Here is a 22,194-nt window from a genome sequence, read left to right on the forward strand (position 1 = left end):
ACAATTCAACACTGTTAATAGATTTGGTCTGTGTATTTACTGCTAATAATAAGACCTGAAACATAACCTGATGAAGAAAGCTAAGGTATGCACGATTTCATCAGAATGGGCTGCACCTATGGCCTCTGGGAATTTTCATCCTGTGGTTCAAGGCCCTGTGCGCCTATCTGGTAATCAAGAGCCCCAGCGCCTCAGTCATCAGCCAGTTCCATATGGCAAAGGAGCACTAAATACACCTTGCTGCAGTGAATTGACTCAGATGTGGTATTTTAATTGGCATTAGACAGAATTATTATTTAATTAAAGCAGAGGCTAATTAATTTTCTGAGTCATTGTTTGTGCAAAAGGTGCTGTATTCCAGTCATAACCAATTTAACTAAATAACATCAAATACTCAATTGGGTGCCTTCAGGAGGTCTATTTTTATCCAAATGGATACCTTTACTAGGAATAATTTAAGACAGAGTATTTAGATTCATTAAATGTCACAGTGGGAGGGGAATTTACAGAATTCCTTCAGGTTGGACATTTAATAGATGAGAAAACTGAAACTCAGAGAGTAAGAAGTAGTTATCCAACTTAGGGCCAGGCCAGCCTTGGGACCAATGGCTCCTGACTCTCATTCCAGTGCTTATTCCACTCTGTTGCAAAACATGAGCATTCTGGGAGAGGACCTATAACATACTAACACTAGAAGCAACCTCACAAACTATTCGTCCACTAGCCCCATTATATTGTTGGAAAAATTAAGACCAGTGAAGGAAAAGATTTGCCATGGTCACAAACTGAGCCATGACAAGGGCCCAAATTTACATTATAATAAGCTGTCTACTATAGCATGGTCTCTAAGGGTAATGCTCTTCAACCAACAGAATAAATAGCCCTGTTGTGTTGAAGAGCATTGATGTGCCTTGTAGAAACATTTATGTGATTACTGTACATTCCAAAATTAAGACTTTGGAAAAACCTCTCTTTTCCATGGGAAAATGAAAAGTCAAGTGATGCATAAGGAAGACCCATCATCTTCCTTAGGTCTAGCATTCTGTCTAAGATAAGCCTCCCTCTTTCAAAGATCAGTTTTTCCATGAAGACTTCTTAAGGCCTATGATCATTCTTCCCTCATTGAGTGTTCTCTTGCATTTAGGTCCTTTTCTGAACCTGCTTATAAATCTCTTGCATGTAATTCTCAGTAATTAGTTTTGAAATTTCTCAAGGAGAGGGAGAGATTCTCAGCTGCCCTTTACTTTTAGCATATCCTCTCAAGTATAGGATATGTGAACAGCACTCAGTATACACTCAGTATAAGCTCACTTACAATGACTCCTGAAAGACCCACAAAGCAATAGATTAGCAAAGACTAGAGACCTAGAATGTAATGGCTACTTATTAAGCATGGGTTAGTAAAAAAAAAATCTCTATAGTCAGAGGGAGAATAATTTGAATCCAGACTCTTGTAATTACTGATTTTCTGGCAATCTGAGTTGCAATTTCCTCATTTGAAAATAGTCATTATAATACTGACTTCACACATTGTTGTAAAGATGAAATGAGGTAAATGCGTAAACTACTTGCATAATGCCTGGCAAGTAGTAGGTACCCAAGCAATAAATTCTAGTTTCCACATTGCCTCAGAGTATCCAGGAAAAGATGCTTCTCAACCTCCTTGTTGTTAGAGGGCAAGGGCCCCAAGACTCCTGGTGCGAGTTTAGTTCTCCACAGGTAGAAAGAGCCATGCTTCTGTGCAGTCCCACTCTTTGTCTGAAATTTGCTCATCAATATGCAGTTTTCTGAGCTTTTTTTGTAGGGACTGGCTCCTTCAAAGCCCATGTATATGTCTCAATTCTAAGTTAGATTGTCATTTTTTTCTGACTATTCTAAGACAAAGAAGTTAATGGTGACCTACTGTTGAAAACTCCTAGGCATATATTTATCTTTCACACAGAGGAATGCAGACCAGTGTACTCATGTGATGGCCAGAGTGAAGCCAGTAGTTTGTTCTTTAGCCTGAGTGCAGCTGGAGTGAAGAAAACCGCCCCTGACTGAAATGGTTGCCTTCATGCAGTACACACTTAGCGGTGTTATCAGCTATGCACAATCTCTAGCCATGCCCTGGGCAACAAAAGGCTGCTGCCAAGTTATTTCTTCAGAAGCACGTGAGGGACTCTTCTGTACTAAATATGAGGGTATGAGGGTGAGATGTGGGTGGTTGGGTGTGTGGTAAAGAGAGGTAGGTGAAATCTGTCAGCAACTATTGCATCAAGAATTTTATGGGTTTTCCTACACCCAGATCTCCCAAGTTTGGGACTGCTGAATTGCCTGGGCTTATTCAAAGATCATTCTGAATCTGTAGGTCTCAGCCAAGGGCTTAGGGGACATCATAACAGCTGTGCCAGGGGAAACAGCCCTTAATGAACTTCGGGGGTAACCCCATGAGGAAACATGACTTTTCCTCAAAAGGCCTGAGGGTGATTACAAAATCCAGGAATGGGTGAGGGGGGCATGAAGAGTGAGCTGTGGATTGATCTAGAGACAAGTAAGGGCAAGGCTGGAACAAATAAATAACACCCGTGGGGAAGAGTTTAACTCCTCTGGCACAGGCTTTGAGAAACAGGCAGGAAAAAGGTTATTCCCATGGGATGAGGATGTAAATTTTTATGTCCCAGAGCAGCTCTACCAGGAAACATTCCCATAGATGAGGCAAGGCCAGGACACACTGTTTCCTGTAAGGTGAGGCAGCCCTCTCTGATCTAGAGTGATATCTCTCTTCCTCTGCTTTAGCACCCACATTAAAAGGATGAATCAAGTCTTTCCCAAGGACAGAAACCAAGAAAGGTTCATTGAAGCAGCAAAATAAAGTAGAAAAGGTATGAGTTTGGGAATAAGAAAGGATGCATTTTGAATCTCAGTTCCTGTCTAAAGGGAGTCCTTTGATCCTTAGCCTCCATTTTCTCAGATGTAAATTAAAGAGAATAATACCTACCACAGTGTGTTGTTGTGAGAGTCAAATTAGACCATCCTATATAATAAAAGCCTAATATGCTAAGTGTCTGGTCATCCAGTCATCCGTTCAACCAATCAAAGCATAATATGCTAATGACATGTTAAGGCTGCTCAACTGCTCACTTTGATGTGCAGTGACCACCAGGGGGCAGATGTTCTGACTAGTAGGTTAGCTTGCTGCTGGGGTCTGGCTGATTGGGACTGAGCGAGGTGGGCCAGATACACCCTGGAGCTCTCCTGAAGTCCCTCCCCGGCTGGCCAACCTCCTTCATCCCTCCCCGGCCCCGATTGTGGACCGGTGGGGCCCCTCAGCCTGGCCTGTGCCCTCTCACAATCCGGACTGAGGGACCTACCCTCCCCTGAATGCAGGAATTTCATGTACCAGGCCTCTAGTATATATATAAATAAGCACTCTAGAAAGCACTGATAATGAAAGAGATTAGTCTCTCCTCCTTACTGAGCCAATTTCTTTTTTTACTTTTTTCAGTATTTATAAATATTGAATGAGGACTGATTCAAAGGAAGAGGGGAAGTAAAGATATCTAAGTTACAAATAAATGAAAAGAATTTTCCAAGAAGTGCTTAAATATTCTTTCCTCTGGAGCAAAGAAAATGTTGGATGAAATTAACAACTTGTCAACTTTTTCCTTTATGTCAGGTGTTTTGTATGTATTATCTCATTTGATTCTCACACACACACACAAAAAATCCTTTCAAGTATATGCATCTATTCCCATTTTATAGATGAGGAAAGTGAATTTCAAGGAACTTCAAAGAAGTTCAGTCATTTACCCATAGCAAGTGGAGAAGCTATGACTCCTAACCCCAATCACTTTTCGCTATGCTGCCTTAAGCAGTTCACAGATCCTTTTGGATGACAAAGCAAACATATATAATGTAGTGGTCTAAGAAATTGCAAAGGAATGGGTAGCGGGAGTCTGGTTCAAGAGGTCTTTCTGGAGGAAATTTAAGGTTGGTTTTGAAGAGTGTATAGGTTTGGGGCCAGTACAAAAAGATCAGAAATATATTCCCAATCTAGGAAAAAGAATAGACAAATGTTCAAAAATAGTAAGACACAGAGAATGTTCATGTGGTTGTGTCTGAATGCCTACTAAATATTTCAATTCCTGAAGTAACTCTCCTGATGGCTTTAAAAGTCCTTAGTCTCTTTTCTGGTTTTCTGAGGAAAAAAAAAAAAAGTTGGATCACATATAGAACAACAAACTCTTAAGTTCTCAGAGATCAGTGGGTAGGTGGCTACAATCCATGCTGCTTGAACAATCTAAGGAATTGTGAGGGGCTCCTATGGAGGCTGCCATGAGAAGCCTTGTGGAGAAGAGAGACCCCATACCTACTGCATTTCAATACAGTTTTAAAGCTAAATTATTTTAATTATTTTTTACTTGTGGGTAATATTTTAAATTTTGAAACTTCTGATCTAAATATAAACTCCTATCTTTTGTAGAAGAAAAAAAGAAGCCCAGAGGGGAAGTAATTTGCTTAAATTCATAAAACTGTTCGTGGAAAGCACTAACTAAAACTCTAGATAGGACCCTTCCTCCTACTTAATCATCCTTGTCTTAAGACTGTAGAAAACTAATATCTCAAGGTATCATCTTATTTCAAGGTCAATTTTTATATTTAAAGGACCTACCAAGCTGGGATGTTCATCAAATGCCTGCATCTCCAGCTATGGACTCTCATCTTCAACTTTTCTGCTGTCTGTGGTGTCTTACTATATTGTTAGATGACTCCTATTATTTATAAAGTGCTTCCTCATGTTGAACCTTATTTTGCCTAGCAACAAAGAGAATTAAAGGAGATGGCTGTAAAAAGGGGGAACATGAAATTGAGATTTTCAAAATAGTAATCTGGCCAACTGCTTTTTGGTTTTTAACTGTTTTTGATGAATCAGACTGATTCATCAACTCCTTTAAGATATCAGAACTTGAAGGTCTTATTTCTTCCCTACTATCTAATTTTCACCCCATCTGCACTAATTATAGTAATACTAACATTGTAACCACCTGAAAATTATTTTATGTCCCATGAGTATCATCTTCTCTCTAAATAGGTTTGTGACTCAAATTCTTTCTTTGAGAGAAAATTTCAAGAAATCTCATTTCAGGAAATTTGCTTGCTATCTTAAAATAGTTTAAGGGTTATCAAGGGTAAGGATTAAAATGTAGCCCCAAGAGATAGGATTAATAATTTTATTAGGTAGAAGTAGCAGCAGTGAATATTATACTTTAATGCAAAGAGAAGAACTCGATTAGACTCAGTGCTATGTGTAAATAGAGCTGGTTGCCTTGTGAAGAGCTGAGCTTCCTGTCAAAGAGAATGGACAGGCAAAAGCTGGATTTCACTTCAAATGGGTGTGGAAGATTCTGCATCAGAATTTTTTTAAAAGTTTGATAACTTTTCCTATAAAATATTTATTAATCTGAGATTTCAGAACTCTGTAAGAGCAGAATATCTAGAAAGGAAGAAAGAATACCTTCATATATTTAATATTGATGAATATACACTCCCTACCTTTTAAGCCCCATGCCATCATGGTAGCAAAATTCTAAGATCAAAACAACCCCTGTTATATTCTATCTGAAGAGTTACAGGCAAAATGTCTAGTCTTGCCATACCAGCAATGGGGTAATATGTAATACCAAATAATGTACTTAGAGTTCCTCCTTCTACCTTCCCAAATGCCTGGAGCTGGCAGAGTGGCAGAAGCACCTGAGAGGGAGAAAGCTGGGTTTGACACTTCACAACACTTCATGTGGATTTGTTTTTCAGTAGCTTAATGCTACACAAATTTTCGCTTATTCATTATATGTCTAAAGTGAGTGGGCAAGAAGCTATGTCCATCATAGAAACTCAGAGATAAAGACTGATGGAGGCTACATTTTGGTACTTGCTTCATGATTACAGAGGCAAGGGAAAAAGAACATGGGAATCATGTCCTGACTCTTGAAACTTCTGCATAGATTCTGAGAAGACAGCAGAGGTGTCACACCACTTAGTTTTGTAATTCTCAGTTTTTTTTTAATTTAAATAAGTGAATATTGTTTATATTTCAAGATGAAATATTATCAAAGAAATATGTTTTCTTTTGATTCAGAACCATAAAATCAGCCAGAATTTACATTTTCTATTCTCTCAACTCTCAGAGATGGGGGAAAGACAGTTAATTTTCTCCATATGTTTTCAGTTATGGATTTTGAATCTTAGAAGGTAGATATGGAAGGGTCTTTATAAGGTCATCAGTCCTCCAGTTTCATAAGTTTGGATACTGAGACTCAGCAATAAGACTGCTGAAGAGCCTGGGAATCAGCAATGAAGCCTTCTGAGATATAGACCATGCAATGTTCTTCCTAGTGCTCTTTCTAAAATATTTGTTCCCCTATCCTGCACCATTGACAGGTGTGGTTGTAGAATGCATATTACCTAGTGAATAAATGTAAGAAATAAATGTGATCACTCAGGCAAGCCACAAATATGAATAGTTATCCACCACGCCTTCTTTTAGGGTTGGGATAAGTAGCTAAAAAAGAGAAGGACATCAGGCACTTGAGCAGAAAGGAGATATGACCATTAAATGTAGAAGAGATTAGAAAATAAAATCAAGGATAGAGTACAAGCTTACAAAACCATAGGAAAACTGGGATCAGTTATATTGACTGTGTGTGTCAATGGTAGCTGTGCACAACAGTATTTTGCCATGTGCATACATGCAGTTTAATTGGAACATTGTCACTGAGCTGAATGACACATGGTAGTATGCTTTGCATTTTTATGAGCTATTGTCAATGCTGCCAACTTGATTATAAAGGAGCTTTGTTCCAAAGGCTTTGTAATTGAGGTATCACTGCCGTGTTACAGATGGCTTATAAAAGATGCCGATGAAATTGGAAAGTAGAGTCCTGAGATGACTGGTTCATCACCCACCAAGCTCTCCAAATCTGGCAGCTGGGGTCATTAAACTCCATCTGTGAGGTAAGCACTGTCCTAAAGATTGAAGCTGAAATCCATTCACTTATATATTTATTTATTTATGTATTCATTCATTCATCTGTCTAGTCATCCATTCATTCAACAAGCACAAGCATACTTACGTTAGAAACTCAGCTGCATATACTAGCAGTAAGGACAGTCTTATAAAGATATGTAATAAGTTTGACCCAACCCCTTCCATATAATCTTTCTGTTAGCAATACATTGATATCTTGATGCCAGTCTATCTATATGCTTTATCAGATTAATGTACATACATGTGGTGAAATATCCTCAATGTCTTTAGATATTATTATTAATGATTAAATGCATAAAGTAAATATGGATTTCCATCCATTATTTATACTTTATTGATATTCTAAAGGTATAAGAAGGAAAATATAATAAAAGGATAGCAGGGGCCTATATTATCCTTCAGATTTTGAAAAATGCTTGCCTATTGTCAACTGACTTCAATGCAAATAAGTATATATTTATTCTGCTTTTTGTAATGACACCACCTTGGCTTTTAATGTAGGTTGTAATAAACTGCTTCAGCCCTTTAGATTAAAAAACTCCTTTATAAAATATTTGGCATAAATATTTTACTTAAAATATTTATATTATGCAAAGTTATATTTTTGTGTAAGTAGCATATATGTTCTCTCCTTTTTGATAATGAAATTTATGTATTATATAATGTTTTCTTTTTTGTGTAGAATGCCTGGAAACCCAGATCCAAATATGATGCTTATTCACAGAACCATATCAACCCTTCTAGTTTATAGCTTTGCTTACTTCATGTTTGCTTGATACTGGTATTTTTCTATTTAGTAAACAAATTATGCAAGCGACCTTATTTTCTTAAGCCATCTCAAAACCTAATTAAATTTAAATTAAGTTAAATAATATGTGGGTTATTATATAAACATTTGTTTGCATATTTAAAGTTGTCTAATAAACTTTAGATTTCCATCATGATAGAGTAGTTTGTAATGTATTAAAGACAAATATAACTATTAAAATATGTATATTTTATATTTATAAATAAAACATGTAATTGAAGGCATTTAAAAGCAAATAATGCAGGCAAGATCTGAGGGCTATAAACCCTAAAAGATAAAAGCACAAATGTGAAGCTTCACGTGCACCTGGCATTTTCCCTGGAAGAACTTTCTAATTTACATGGCAGGGCAGCAAGACATGGGTGGTGATGAGTCCAAGCAGAAAGCAATAGCCCAGGTAGAGGATCCAGAGATTAGAGTTTGTGGTTTACCAGTATGTCTAGGGTTTAAGGTAAAATATCATAGATAAGTGAATACTCTACAAGTGAGCTTTAACATGTAATATAAATATTTTGTTGGAGTTATTGATCAACTCCAAAGCTGCGTATGTAAAGAATTAGAAATCCAGAAGAAAGCAACAGCTTAGAGACTACAGACCTGCTCAAAAATCTAAATAATCTTAACTACTGGAAACAGAGATTACATCTCAAATCCTACCAATGTGCAAGAACCTTGGTAAATACTCATATTTTTAGTTAAGTGTCCAGAAAAGACCATCACTAAGAGAAAGGACTATGTATTAAGAGTAAGGGCTATGTTTCCAAAGTATGGGCAAAGCTGAAACACCTGACCTAACAAAGTCCAAAACCAGTCCTTAACAGGATCAAGGTGATGCGCACATGCTTTATCTTCCTGACTGAGAAAATCGTAATCCTCTTTGGAGGAATATAACATTAACTAGAATCTCTAATTGTTTCACCAAAAAATATCTGAAATGAAACTAAAAATTATAAAATATGGTAAGAACAGAATCAAATGACCAAAATGTTTTTAAAACAGTATATAATTGAAGCAGGGCCATAATGTACTTATCAGACAGGGAATTATAATTAACTGGAATTAATGTGAAAACAACAGAGAAAAAGATAAATAATTTTACCAGTAACTTAAAATTTATAAAAAGTTGAATGGAAATTGTAGACCTATAAATACTAAACTGAACTTACAAATTCAATAGATGGGATTAGTAGTAGATTAAAGGCAAAACAACAGAAGGAAGTGAACTAAATGGCAGGTCAGTGTAAGATATCCAGATAGAAGCACCGAAAGAAAATAATAACTATAATAAAGAAAAGCACATAAGAAATACAGGAGACACAATTTTTAAAAAAATAACACATAATTGGAATGAAGAAGAGAGGAGAGATGATGGGGGTTAGGGGGGAGAGAAAGAGAAGGAAACATAAGCAGTATTGGAAGAAACTCTGGCTATTTTTCAAAATAGGTGAAAGATATGAAACCACAGATGTAATAAGTTCTATGAACCTGAATCTGAAAGAAGTAAAAAATAATAATGTCTAATGTACACATGAGTAAGCACAGGACTCATTGTATATACATTTTTTCCACACTATGAAACATTACATAGCTCCTTGAGATCAGGATATGAGCCTGGCTAATAAGTAGCTGTGGCAATACCACTAGTAAATCACCATGTCCATTAAAATGTTGTCTATTGAAAACTAGATTATTGAATCTAAAATAGAATTCCAGAGCCTACAGAAAATGCTGGTCTGTGGTCTGAGACAAAACCTAAAAGACCATATTCAGAATAAAGCATCCATCTGAATAGTGTAGACAGAGGTAGAAATGAGACTCATAGAGTTACTGCATCTAAGGGATGGAACTTGGAAGTCCCAGACTGAGCCATCTCTTGGGAGCCACCAATAGAAGGAAGATCCTTTAGAGTTTCCAAGGTCCTGAGGCATAACTGCTAAGGCTTTGTATGGGGTACCATGACCTAGATGACAGCAAAGCGGAAACTGAAGAGTTTAAACAGGTTTAGATAATACCCAATCCTATCTTTGAGTCCCTCTAGCTCTCTGACCTCCTTTCATCTGTTCAATCTTCAAATTTGGAACATGCTTCAACATTATATTCACCCTTCCATATCTCAGTCTTTCTCTCCCTACCTTTATGTCAATCTTTGCATGAATAATTTGTCTTCTTATTCTAATTCCATTTTCCTAGTCTTTCTTCTTAGAATTTGGCTATTTGTTTAACTTTTGATCAATTTCCTGCTGTACCAGCCACTTCACAGCATCAATCTCATATTTGTATCCATCTGGGCCTTGAAAAGTAATTGATAATATAGAATTTAAGTTTATATGTACTCTCTGGATACATCAATTCCCACAATTTACTAGGGTATTGAATTTACAATCACAGCCTGGCTTTTCAAAGGTTCTCTGTTCTTCCTAACCTCATTCTGAAAGTGAAGTATTCTGAGAAAATAATGAATTAATTGTTTTCCTTTAGAAGTGAAAAAGAAACTTAAACTGGATAATAATAGTAATAGCCAAGCAGCAGTAACAGCAGTAGTGAGAGCAAGGTTCAATGAGTTCTGACAGCTTCTTTCTTATGAGCGTTTTTTGGGGTTGCCAGGAAAGTTTCCTGTCTCTAGAAAAGGGCAAGCCATTGTCAATCTCTTTGGTAGGTGGCTTTGTCATTGTCTGGGTAAAATATTGGGTTTGAAAAGCATTTAACGAACTTTGTACCTAATTTGTTCTTTCCTCTTTGTCTTTTGAACAGATTTATTTTCCTCTACAATGACTCAAATACTTTTACATCATGTATACACATAAGCTTTTGGGGATCTTTTCTGCTACTACTGTTGAAATGGGACTTTTTCCTATTTTCCATACAAACAGATAAGATACCATTCTGAAAACACATAATTGAGAAGTTGTAGCATGTCAAAAAGATGAAAACAATTCATTTGGGTTGTAAAACCTTGTCTGAGAATTAAATTTGTCATTTACTCTTGTATTGAATAAAGTGTTTAGGAAACTCCAAATCCCAGAAGAGTTTGGTAATACTTGTCTAATTGAATAAATACAAATAACCTACTTAGTACTGTTGGAGGAAGTGGTAGAAAAAATGAAAGATGATATCATGGTTTCTAATTCCATTTCTACCTCTAATTTTCCATGCAACTTAAAATAATACATTTAACCCCCACAGGCTTCATTTTTTTTTTTTTTATAAAATGAGGAAGTGGCCTGGGTTAAAAATGAATATTTATTGGAAACTTGCTACATGTCAGATACCATTCTAAATGTATAATTCTTTATAGTACTAATCCTAAATGAATATAGCTATGTTATTGTACTTATTTAACATCCAAGGCATCAAGGCACATAACGTGTAAGTAATTTTCCCAAGATCTGACTGCCAGTAAGTAGCAGAAGTGTGGGACAAATCAGGCAGTCCAGCTCCCAAATCCATTCTCTTAGTTATTACACTCTATCACCTCTTTATATTGTTTACCCTGATTTAGATGTTCTCTAAGGCCTTTATTCTAATGAATGTCAGACCTAGGATTACTAAAACTACTAACAGGATTATATTATCTTAAATGAATAAACTTGCCTTTTGTGGGGTCTTTTCAAAGATATGTTCAATTGCAAGATCTGGCAATACATGTTAGTACTTAATCTTTCTATCAGTTTTGACTAAATACTTTTGAGATCAGCACAAATATATATATATTTTTTATATCAGCACATATACAAATTCAAATGTCCATTAGGAAACATATACACCAACTGCTGTAGCTGTCTTTGCTATATGGAGTACCTAATTGAATCTCTAATTACTATAACATGTGCTCAATTTTAATGTTATGCTTCTACTTGTGACTTGAGGTTTGCACTAGATGTTCAGTAAAAAGCTTGTGCTTTGTTTTCTGCCTGGAAAGCCAGTACTTATTTTTGATCCCCTACTTGATGTTTTAAACCTTATTTCTTTTTAATGACTTTGCTCTTAGATTTGAAATTCAATCTTGACAATAGCTGGAATTTATGTTTTTTTGAAAGTCCAGAAACTTTTTGACAAGGGAAAGGGGAATTTCTAAATTGTTTTTCTTTTAGCACCCTAGGAAAAGGTACATACACTCCTTTATTTATTTATTTACTAGAGGCCCGGTGCACAAAATTCGTGCACTGAGGGGGGTGTCCCTCAGCCCAGCCTGCACCCTCTCCAATCTGGGACATCCCTCTCACAATCTGGGACTGCTAGAGCTCCCAACCGCTCCCCTGCCTGCCAGCCTGTTCACCCCCTAACCACTCCCCTGCCAGCCTGATTGACTCCTAACTGCTCCCCTGCTGGCCCAATTGTTCCCAACTGCCCTCCCCTGCTGGCCTGGTCAACCTTAACTTCCCTCCCTTGCCAGCCTGGTTGCCCCTAACTGCACTCCCTTGCTGACCCGATTGCCCTTAACTGCCCTCCCCTGCTGGCCTGGTCACCCCTAACTTCCCTCCTCTGCCAGCCTGGTTGCTCCTAACTGTCCTCCCCTGGCGGCCTGGTCACCCCTAACTTCCCTCCTCTGCCAGCCTGGTCACCCCCAACTGCCCTCCCCTGCAGGCCTGGTTGCCCCCAAATAACCTCCCCTGCTGGCCTGGACATTGCTAACTGCCCTCCCCTCCCAGCGTAGTTTCCCCCAACTGCCTTCTCCTGCCAGCCTGGTTGGCGGTTGCCCCTAACTGCCCTCCCCTGCTTGCCTGGTTGCCACTAACTGCCCTCCCCTTCTGGCCGGTTGCCCCTAACTGCCCTCCATCCCCTGCAGGCCTGGTTTCCCCCAACTGCCCTCTCTCCCCTGCAGGCCTGGTTACCCCCCACTGCCCTCCCCTGCTGGCCTGGTTGCCTCTAACTGCCCTCCACTGCTGGCCTGATCACCCACAACTACCCTCCCCTGCCGGCCATCTTGTGGTGGCCATCTTTGATCACATGGGGGCGGCCATCTTGTGCGAGGGCATGAGGGTCAATTTGCATATTACCTCTTTATTATATAGGATTTTCAGAAACACCCAAATACGGTTTCCAGAGAGTATTCCCTCACATGTCTCAACTGTCTGGTTGGAGTGAACTTAGACGCCAGGAACCAGTGGTTTTCATGGAGCCTCCTGTGCTGGGATGGGACTGCTATGTATCACCTTAAACCTCCTGGACCCTTAAGCTCCTAATTTGCTGATTGCTTTTAAAACCATGAAAATGTCTAAAGCAAAAGGATTTATTCAAAAATCCTGGATTGTACCACTTTGAGTAAGAGCCCTCATTCTATTAGATGACTATCCTATCTTTAGAATATTGAGCAAGTAGTGAGAGGAATTTTGGTTGAATAGCTTCTTTTTCCTTCATTCATGAGTAGGTTTCATAGATGAAGAGGGCATTGTGTTCCAAATTATATTCTTTTTCTGAGAATGCAAAGATCTATTTCCTACATTCAATAGCATTCTGGTAAATGATTAAAACCTGGCTCTCAGAGAAGCAGAAGGACCTCTGATTGCTGTGTGTGTGTGTGTGTGTCAATTTCATACTCCTATCATAGTCAACTTCAAGCTACCACATGAGTCACTGAGCAGGAGGTTAGGAAGAGTTGCCTACAGTTTGCTTTTGTGCGGCAGTGTGAGCTGGCTTCATCACACCCCATCTACTCCAATGGGAATTTAAATATCACTTTTAAATGATGCATGCTAGTAATGTATATGAAACAGTAGGAACTTGTATCTACAGATGTGGCATTAAGCCTTATTCTGCCACTGACTAACACTGTCACTTCAGAGAAAAACTGAACTCTCTAAATTTCTCCTCTCCACTGAAAAAATGAGGACAATACACAGCTTTCTTGGGAGGTTCTCAGGAGTTCAGGGAATGCTAAAATGATAGCACTGGAGGTCAATAAAGTAAAGAAAAATAATATATAAATAAAAATGAAATGGCTAAATTTTAAATTATTTTTAAGGGAAGCAGAGTAGATACAGAAAAAGACATGTGGACAGGAAGTCACATATTATCATGGCATACAAAGACTTGGCCAAAGAGCACATAATAACAGTAGAAGGAAATTATTAATGGCAGGAACAAGCTCAGACACCCAGACTTGCTGAAGTGAACAGTGGAGCACAGACATCTTTCTGGTCTATTCAAAGGTACCGTTGAAGGGAGAGTCCACAGGCCAAGAAAAAAAGGGAGGTGCTCAGAGCAAGCCTGCCATGAAATCCCTCAGATCTTTTTATTTTTATGGGTGGGAGTTGTGAAATGCTTTTTGCATCTATAATTAGGGAATGAAGTGGAGCAGATGGCTACAGCGCAGTTATAATTAAAGTATAATGCACAGTAAAATCACCTTGTGCAGCCAGCGATGCATCCGTGCCAAAAAATATTTATTCTCTTTCACTGTGCTTTTCAACCTCTACTTTGGGCTGTGGGGAATGGCTGTTTCAGCATAACACTGATTTCACGCAGTCTTTTTAGGTACCAGAAGTTCCAGTCACCAATTCTGGAATTCCCTGTATTCATTTATATTGCTTATAGAGTCTTCTATTTAATAATGAACATTTTATTGTTAAAATACAGGCACATGCTTCTATTTAACAGCACAGTGATATTGTGTTGTGATATCCTACTGGGTTAAGAATTCATTTATACACTTTTCAGCTGCACCAGTAATAAGCTCTGAAGAATAAACATCTGATGCAAAAAAAAAAAAATAAAGAGAGAGAGAGAGAGAGAGAGTCTTTACCCAGGCTCAGTTGCTAGGAATATAAGGAACTTGAAACCAGTTATGTAGGAATTAGGAGTACAGGCCCACGTGCTGACTGCTGAAATGTTACCTGTGTATTTCTCTTCCTTTATACATGAGCAGTAAAGCAGCAGTGGAACCAGCACTGGGCTAGAAGCAGATGGCTGTAGTGGTAAGCCCAGCTAAGCTTCTGACTGCCTGTGTATTGCCTGTGTATTGTACAGTCACTACTTTTCTCTTGGCCTTTCTTTTCTCACCTATAAGATACAGAAGGTGAACTACATAATCAATGTGGGCCTTACAGTTTATGCTTTCTTCTGTTTTCCCCTTACGTTTATCATAAGAACTATTTCCTCTATAGTAAATATTCCATCACTAATTCTAATTTTTATTGAGAGAAGCATGGCAAGGCAAGGGTTCTTCCTTTAAGTGTTTTTGTGTTTTGTTTTTGTTGTTTGTTTGTTTGACAAAGGAGGTAAGAGCTTGGTGGCTGGTTCAAACTAACGTCTGCTTTTCTTTTGTCAGGAACCCTTGGACACCCCATGGAAGCCACAGACAGTCACTTGGGGAGTTTTATTCTACTGTAGTTGTTACTGCCTTCATGGACAAAAGACTCACACTCCTGAAGTCCCAGAACTTTTACCTCCTGTCTTCTGATTTATTTATGCACTTTACCTACATGGTTTCCCTTTAAACAGTACATTATTCTTCCTTACTGTAACAAAATTGTAACATCATTCAATGACCCCAGGCTCCAGCCCTCATCTGGAAAAGAAGATGATTTCCTTTTCATTTTCCCATCAGAAAAATGAGATGAAGAGAAATAAGAGACAAAACAAACAGAAATCTATCTTTCTCTTTCTAAGATCAGCCCCAACTTTTAACTTTCCAACCAAGACCCTACAAATACCATATCTTAAACTAATCAGTCAGCTACTGAATAAATAGATTAATAGAGCACTTGAAGAAATAAATGTATTTTCCTTAACATGGAATTAGTAGAAAAGATACAATCATTTTACTATCATAGGGAAGCATTGTGCAAATGCTTTGGAGCCAGAATCCTCAGTCTGAATTTCAAACATGCCACTTCATTGTGATGTGATCTTGAACAAATTCTTTCCCTCCTTTGACTTTTTTTTTTTTTTCATCTAAAAGCAGAAAAAAATAAATGCTAGATTGCAAGATGAAGAAAAGAATAAGAAGTGGTAAATATAATGTTTGGCAGACAGCTACGGTACTCATCAAATTCTATCTACTATTTAGCTCTCATCTATCTGGTAAGCCCCCCTGCCCTTACCCATGTAGTCAAATTGAGAGACTTCTTGGTAAATATTTAAAAGTAGAATGAAGGATGATAATTTTCCACACAAATTTGAATGGGTGAAGGAGAAACCTAGGCCTCTGCAAATTTCCTTTCTTGGATGTTTAGCTGAAGATAATCTCTAGGGAAATGCAAACAAGGTCTTGGCTAAAAGCATGGTGGAATAGGATTTCTAGTTTACCAAGGATCCCAAATTTAACCAGGAGTTAGCAAGGTTTAGATTGCTTATGAAGGAAAAAAAATGGCATTAAGTTTGGGAAAGAGTCATTTAATTCACCTATGTTTTATTATGTTACTTCCAAGACCAAAAAAAAATATGAAAAAAGGTGAGAAAACCTTACCTTGGTAGTCTGTAAACCTATTTGTAAAGTTTTCACATTAAGTATCTTATTTGAGCCTCTAAAAGTCTTAGGTTATAGATAGATCAGAAGTTCATTTTACATATTTTATTTATCTGAGAAACAAAGAAAATAAGTCATTTTTCTAAGCTATCCAAGAAGTAAGCAGAAGGGCTTTTCCTGACATCCTATTTCTCTCTCTACTGCACCATACAGGTGAACAGGATCTAATGTTGCATTCTTTCCCAAGTGACAACCATGCAGGATCCCAGAGTTCTAGAAGCTTGTTTCTCTTCTACTGGTATCACTTGTACTCGCTGAAACAACATGGAATGGAAAACTCCTCCTGGGAGTTCCATTTCCTAAGAATAAAGTGAAAACAAAGATGCCTGCCTTGCCTACTGATATTAAAGCTAAAAAGGAAGCTCAGGCTCCTAATGTTAGGCCACTGCTCATTTCAAGTCAACAGTCTTTTATTCAAATTTGACAAGAAATTTTATATCATTAGTAATTATTTTTTATCAGAAGTATGTTTATGTCAAAAATGTGTCAATGCCATGTGGGGAAAATGCAAGAGTATCTGAGTTATTCTTCAAAACATGAAAGTCAGATACACACCATGAAGTCTTGTGCGGCTTGAGCTATTTGTGCCCCTGTAGTAATATGTCTGCCTTAACTAAAGAATTTACTTGTATTATGTCATAATTTGCATAATTGTCTCCATGCTAAATGGAGACAAGGAACAGTGTCTGATCTTCAGAAATCCAGTATAGATACTGGTACTTAATATCTGATCAATAAATATTTGTTCAATAAAATAAACATTAAAAACCCGCAAAGCTTTGTCCTTTATTATGATGGGCTAGGAAACTAGATAAAATCTCATTAAAAACTACTAATTATGTTAGAAAAAATAAATCTTACATGCATCATTGAGTTAGAGAAAGAGCTAAAATAAAACAAAACAAAAAACAAAAACAAAAACAAAACAAAAACCTCTTCTAGACAAAGCAGTAAGTGAAGGTAGGAACCCAGAAGTCTGATGGAGTGTCAAAGGCAAATTTCACTCTGGGGTGTTTATTGACCAGTGTGAACTTGAGCTTTGATTTTCATAGTTTCAAAGGACATAAAGAATAGGAGATAAAATAGCTATCCACCGTAAGGAGTCTACAAAGATATCCTGAAATTCACCGAGAGTACCAAAGACTATACACAAGTATAAAATATTAAAACAAAAGTAAACATATTCCCTCTCACCCAGATGACATTAAGGAAAATCAAAGGTCACAAACCTCAGTACAGAGATGAGGAAGAAAGCATCGGTAATCATAATTTAAAATCTTAGGCTATTTCCTAGCAACTTTTCAAGCTAAATTAATACCACCTTATCAATCCCAACATGTCAAGATAAAAATTTAATTATGAATTGACTGGTAATTCCTAGAGGAATTCACCATCATTCAAGACCTCAAAAAATTTCATAAATGATACTCATTAAAATGAACAATTCACATAAATATATAGAACAGAGTGATGGGTTGCCAGAGGGGTGGGGGCTTGGTGGGGGTTGGGTGGAAAAAGTGTAGAGATTAAGAAGTACAAATTGGTAGTTACAAAGTAGTAATGGGTATGCAAAGCACAGCATAGAGAATACAGTAAATAATATTGTAATAACTACATATGGTTTCAGGTGGGACCTTGAAATATTGGGAGGATCACTTTGTAAAGTATATGGTTGTCTTATCACTATTCTGTACACCTGAAACTAATACAAAATAATATTGAATGTAAACTGAAATTGAGAAATAAAATTTCTTTAAAATCTTAGTATTCACACACTTATATTATAGTCTCCCCCTGAGTGAGAGGACCGGATGTGGTAATGTTTTGATAAATAGAATATGTCAAAAGTGACAAAATGTTATTTCCATGATTATGTATGCTTGTGACTCTGTCTGGCCAACATTTTCTCACTCATGTGTCTTGGACTTACTTGCTTTGATGAAGCAAGATGTGATGTTTAAGAGGCTCATGTGGCAAGGAACTGAGTGTGACCTACAGCCAACCATCAGTAAGAAACCGAGGCCCTTAATCCTATAGCCTTCAAGGAACTGATCCAGAAAACAGACACAGCAGTCAAGCCTGGAGATACAGATACAGCCTGATTGATAGTTTGATGCAACTTTATTGAGTCTCTAAAGCAGGGAACCCAGTGAGGTTGTGCCTGGATTTCCGATGCACAGAAACTGGGAATTAATAAATGTGTGTTGTTTTAAGTTGCTAAATTTTCAGGTAATTGTTATGTGATAGATAACAAATATATTACTAAGAAATGAAAGACAATCATGAAAAATACATGTGAGTATAAAAAACCTACATAGAACAACCACATATTTTTAGAAAAATACCAAATAAATATTTCTACAAATTAAAAAAATACAATAATGAAAACATAAAATAACTCAGGGAGTGGGCTTTGCAGTAGATTGACACAGCGGATGAGAGAATTAAAAAATTAGAAGGTAAGCTTGAAGAAATGACACAAAATGCAACTTAGAGGGACAGAAGTGAAAAAAAGGAGGTATTAAAAGGAGGAATTAAAAAACATACTGGGTGATAATTTTCCAGAAATGATGAAAGACACCAGCCAAAGTTTCAAAAAGAACATTAGTAGAAAAACTGGTGAATCTGTCTAAAGTCTGTAGTTTAGTTAATGTTAATATCATTTTTTTAATCTTGACAGATGCACCATAGTTATTTAATATGTTAACATTTGGAGAAACTGGGTGAAGGGTATATGGGGACTTCTCTACTGTCTTTACAACATTTCTGTAAATCAAAAATGTTTCGAAATTAAAGTTTGTTTTAAAAAGTTCACTCAATAACAAAATGGTTATTTGTGTGAAGATATTCACCTGTTTTTACAGATAATTTTTTCAATTATGAAAATTGACATAAATGTTCAAAACTTTATTATAGTAAAATGGCTAAGTAGGAGCATTTATTTCAAGTCAGAAGACAGGAAGTACTAGTTTAAAATGATAATTATGACCATTGCGAGTATATTAAAATTTCAGAATATATAATAATTGTGTGCCTCATTATGAATATCTATATATTCAAAAAGTCTTATACATATATAAATTTGTATGCTTTTAAACAAAGTTTAGAAGGGAATGCCAAAACATAAAAAAGCAGATAGCAGGTTTATACTTTTTTCACTCTAATGTATTTATAGAATTTTTCAGATGAATATAAAATATTTTTGGATACATATCAAGTCTCTCTAACTCTTGATTCTCATACTTTATTACAGGTATTTGGTGGTAAAATTTAATGAAAGGCTAGCAAACATAACTCAAAACATCATTTGACATCAAGAAAGTACAGTGGATTTGGGAGAATTAGCCTTATAAAAAGAGGAAAGGGTCTTAAATTACTTAAGATATAAAGAGCTCTACTCACACAAATTCTTGGGTTATGATTTCATTCATTAACTACCATAAAGTTGGCTTTTTAGACTAAATAACTTATGAAGGTAATAATATTTCAGTTTCTAATTAAAGCAGAGAAAAAGGAGGTTTGTATGTGCGTGTGTGTGTGTGTGTGTGTGTGTGTGTGTGTGTGTGTGGTAGGAGTAGATAGTGTGAATACTTTTAGAAATCCCTGAGCCCTAGCCGGTTTGGCTCACTGGATAGAGCGTTGGCCTGAGAACTGAAAGGTCCCAGGTTCGATTTCAGTCAAGGGCACATGTCTGGGTTGTGGGCTTGAACCTCAGTGGGGGTCTTACAGGAGGCAGTCAATCCATCACGGATGTTTCTATCTCTCTCTCCCTCTTCTTTCCTCTCTGAAACCAATTAAAAAAAAAAATTGAAAAATCTTGGGGAGAGACATTTACCAGGTACAACATTGAACAGTGTGAGTCGGATTTACAATAAATTAGAGCAGTGAGCAGAGTACATTGCAAGAAGTTCAGTTCATTAATGCTCCTCCCAGCTCATCCTCTATCAGAATACTAGAAATGAGTTTCCTTTTTTACGCATGTCAGCTCTGGGGCCTGGATTCTTGGTACGTGATAAACCAGTGTTACTGAGGCAATGATGACTTCCATGGTCAGAAACTTGAGGAGACACAGCAATGATTAAGGTGTTGGACCATGACAGATCAAAATCTCAGAGTGCAGGTGATGTAAAAATATTACATCTTTTACTTTCTTGGGCTGTTTATATAACTTGACTTGGTTCATTTTGTATCTCATTTCCAAACAAACTTGAGGCAGAATCTGGTTTAAATACATTATCAGCTATTTACATAAATTGCCCCTGAAGGTATTTTACTCTGTGTTTTTTTTTTTTCTTGAAGATAGAACTCCAATCAGCTATATCATAATTTATTACCCAAACACAAAGCCCTGATTATTCTGTCAGAATTATAGTTAAGAATATTTTAATATATTTAAAAAGTTCACATTCTCAGCACTTCAATATTAGAATCAAAAGAGTACATTTTTAAAATTTCCCAAACTCCCCGCCTCTCAGTAACATACAATAGACTTTCCCCCAAAATTTGAAACATCAAGTATCGATATGATGAATGAGTACAATTAGTTTCAATCTTAGAATTCAGGGGGGAAATTACTGTAGCTTCAGATGATTTTATTTTCTTTGCTCTGCTCTTATTATCTAGTTTCGATACAGCCAGCCTGATCATACCACTGCATTCTTCTATTTTCTGAGTTCATGACCATTAAGTGCAGATTCCTAATGAAAAACACTCACAAACTACAAAGAATAAATAATTTTAGTATACATTTTAATTACCTCTTTAAAACTCCCTTTAGAGTGCTTTCTACACATGATAACAAGTGAGTTTCATATAGGGTAAAACAAATCATGAGTCTAGTTTAGCCAAGGGAAGGCTTCTCTTTTCTCTAGTAATAATCAGTGACATGACATCATTAATAGAAAGTAAGTAAGAACAAAATTAGAATTCTTTCATTGTAGTGGGATTGGGTACATTATTATCTCTTTGTGGTGTTTTTTTAAAGGAGTAATACGATAAACTAAACCTGCAGTAAGCAAATGTTCTTAAGAATTCTGTGTTCCTTGGAGAAGTGTTGCCCTGTATGGCTAACACCCTAAACAATCCCACTGGCTCAACAAAGCTAAGTGGAAACTTGTATTTTTTTTTTTTTTTTGCATTGTATGCAGACCTAATTTTAAATGCAAATTCTATGTATACATATATATACATAGCGATTGAATTTCCTTTATTACTTTATTTTATTTTATTTCACTATGGGACTGGGGCAGAGACTCATGTGGAGTGCATGTAATCTGAAATTAACTGCAGGAACTGGCTTTTAAAAGATAAGATATTGGGGGTGACGTTTTAGAGGATATGGCACAGGTGGTAAAATCTTAATATTACGCCTATGCTGATTCTACTGATCTGTATGTATAAAATACTATATATATTTTGGGAATTGACTTAGAACTTCAGACACTGGAATGTCAGCTGTAAGAGAGAGGCTGTGCCATCCACCTACACAGCTACTTCCCACTCAAAGACAGACAATGTAAACCATTCACAAAGTAGGGTGATGGACTGTCTCAGTCTGGATTGTTATTAATCCACATGATTGCAATAACTCCCTAACAAATCTGCCTGGTCGTCTGTTGCCCCATCTCCTGTCTGTTCTCCATAGGCAGAACAGAGTAATGTTTATACCTCATTAATTAAATCAGTCACATCTCTGTGTAAACCTTTAAAAATGTTTTTGTAACTCTTGGAATAAAATCCAAACTCCTTTTCGGCCTTTTGTAATCTGGGTCCTGAATTTGTCACTCTTCTCTTCTTTCATCTTCCCCTTCCTCACTCTGGTCCACAGGCACTGTCTTCTTTCAATCATTTTTTATTTGTTTGTTTTGTTTTTCCAGCTTTATTGAGATATAA

Source organism: Eptesicus fuscus, chromosome 3 (assembly GCF_027574615.1).
Source record: "Eptesicus fuscus isolate TK198812 chromosome 3, DD_ASM_mEF_20220401, whole genome shotgun sequence".
NCBI lineage: Eukaryota > Metazoa > Chordata > Mammalia > Chiroptera > Vespertilionidae > Eptesicus > Eptesicus fuscus.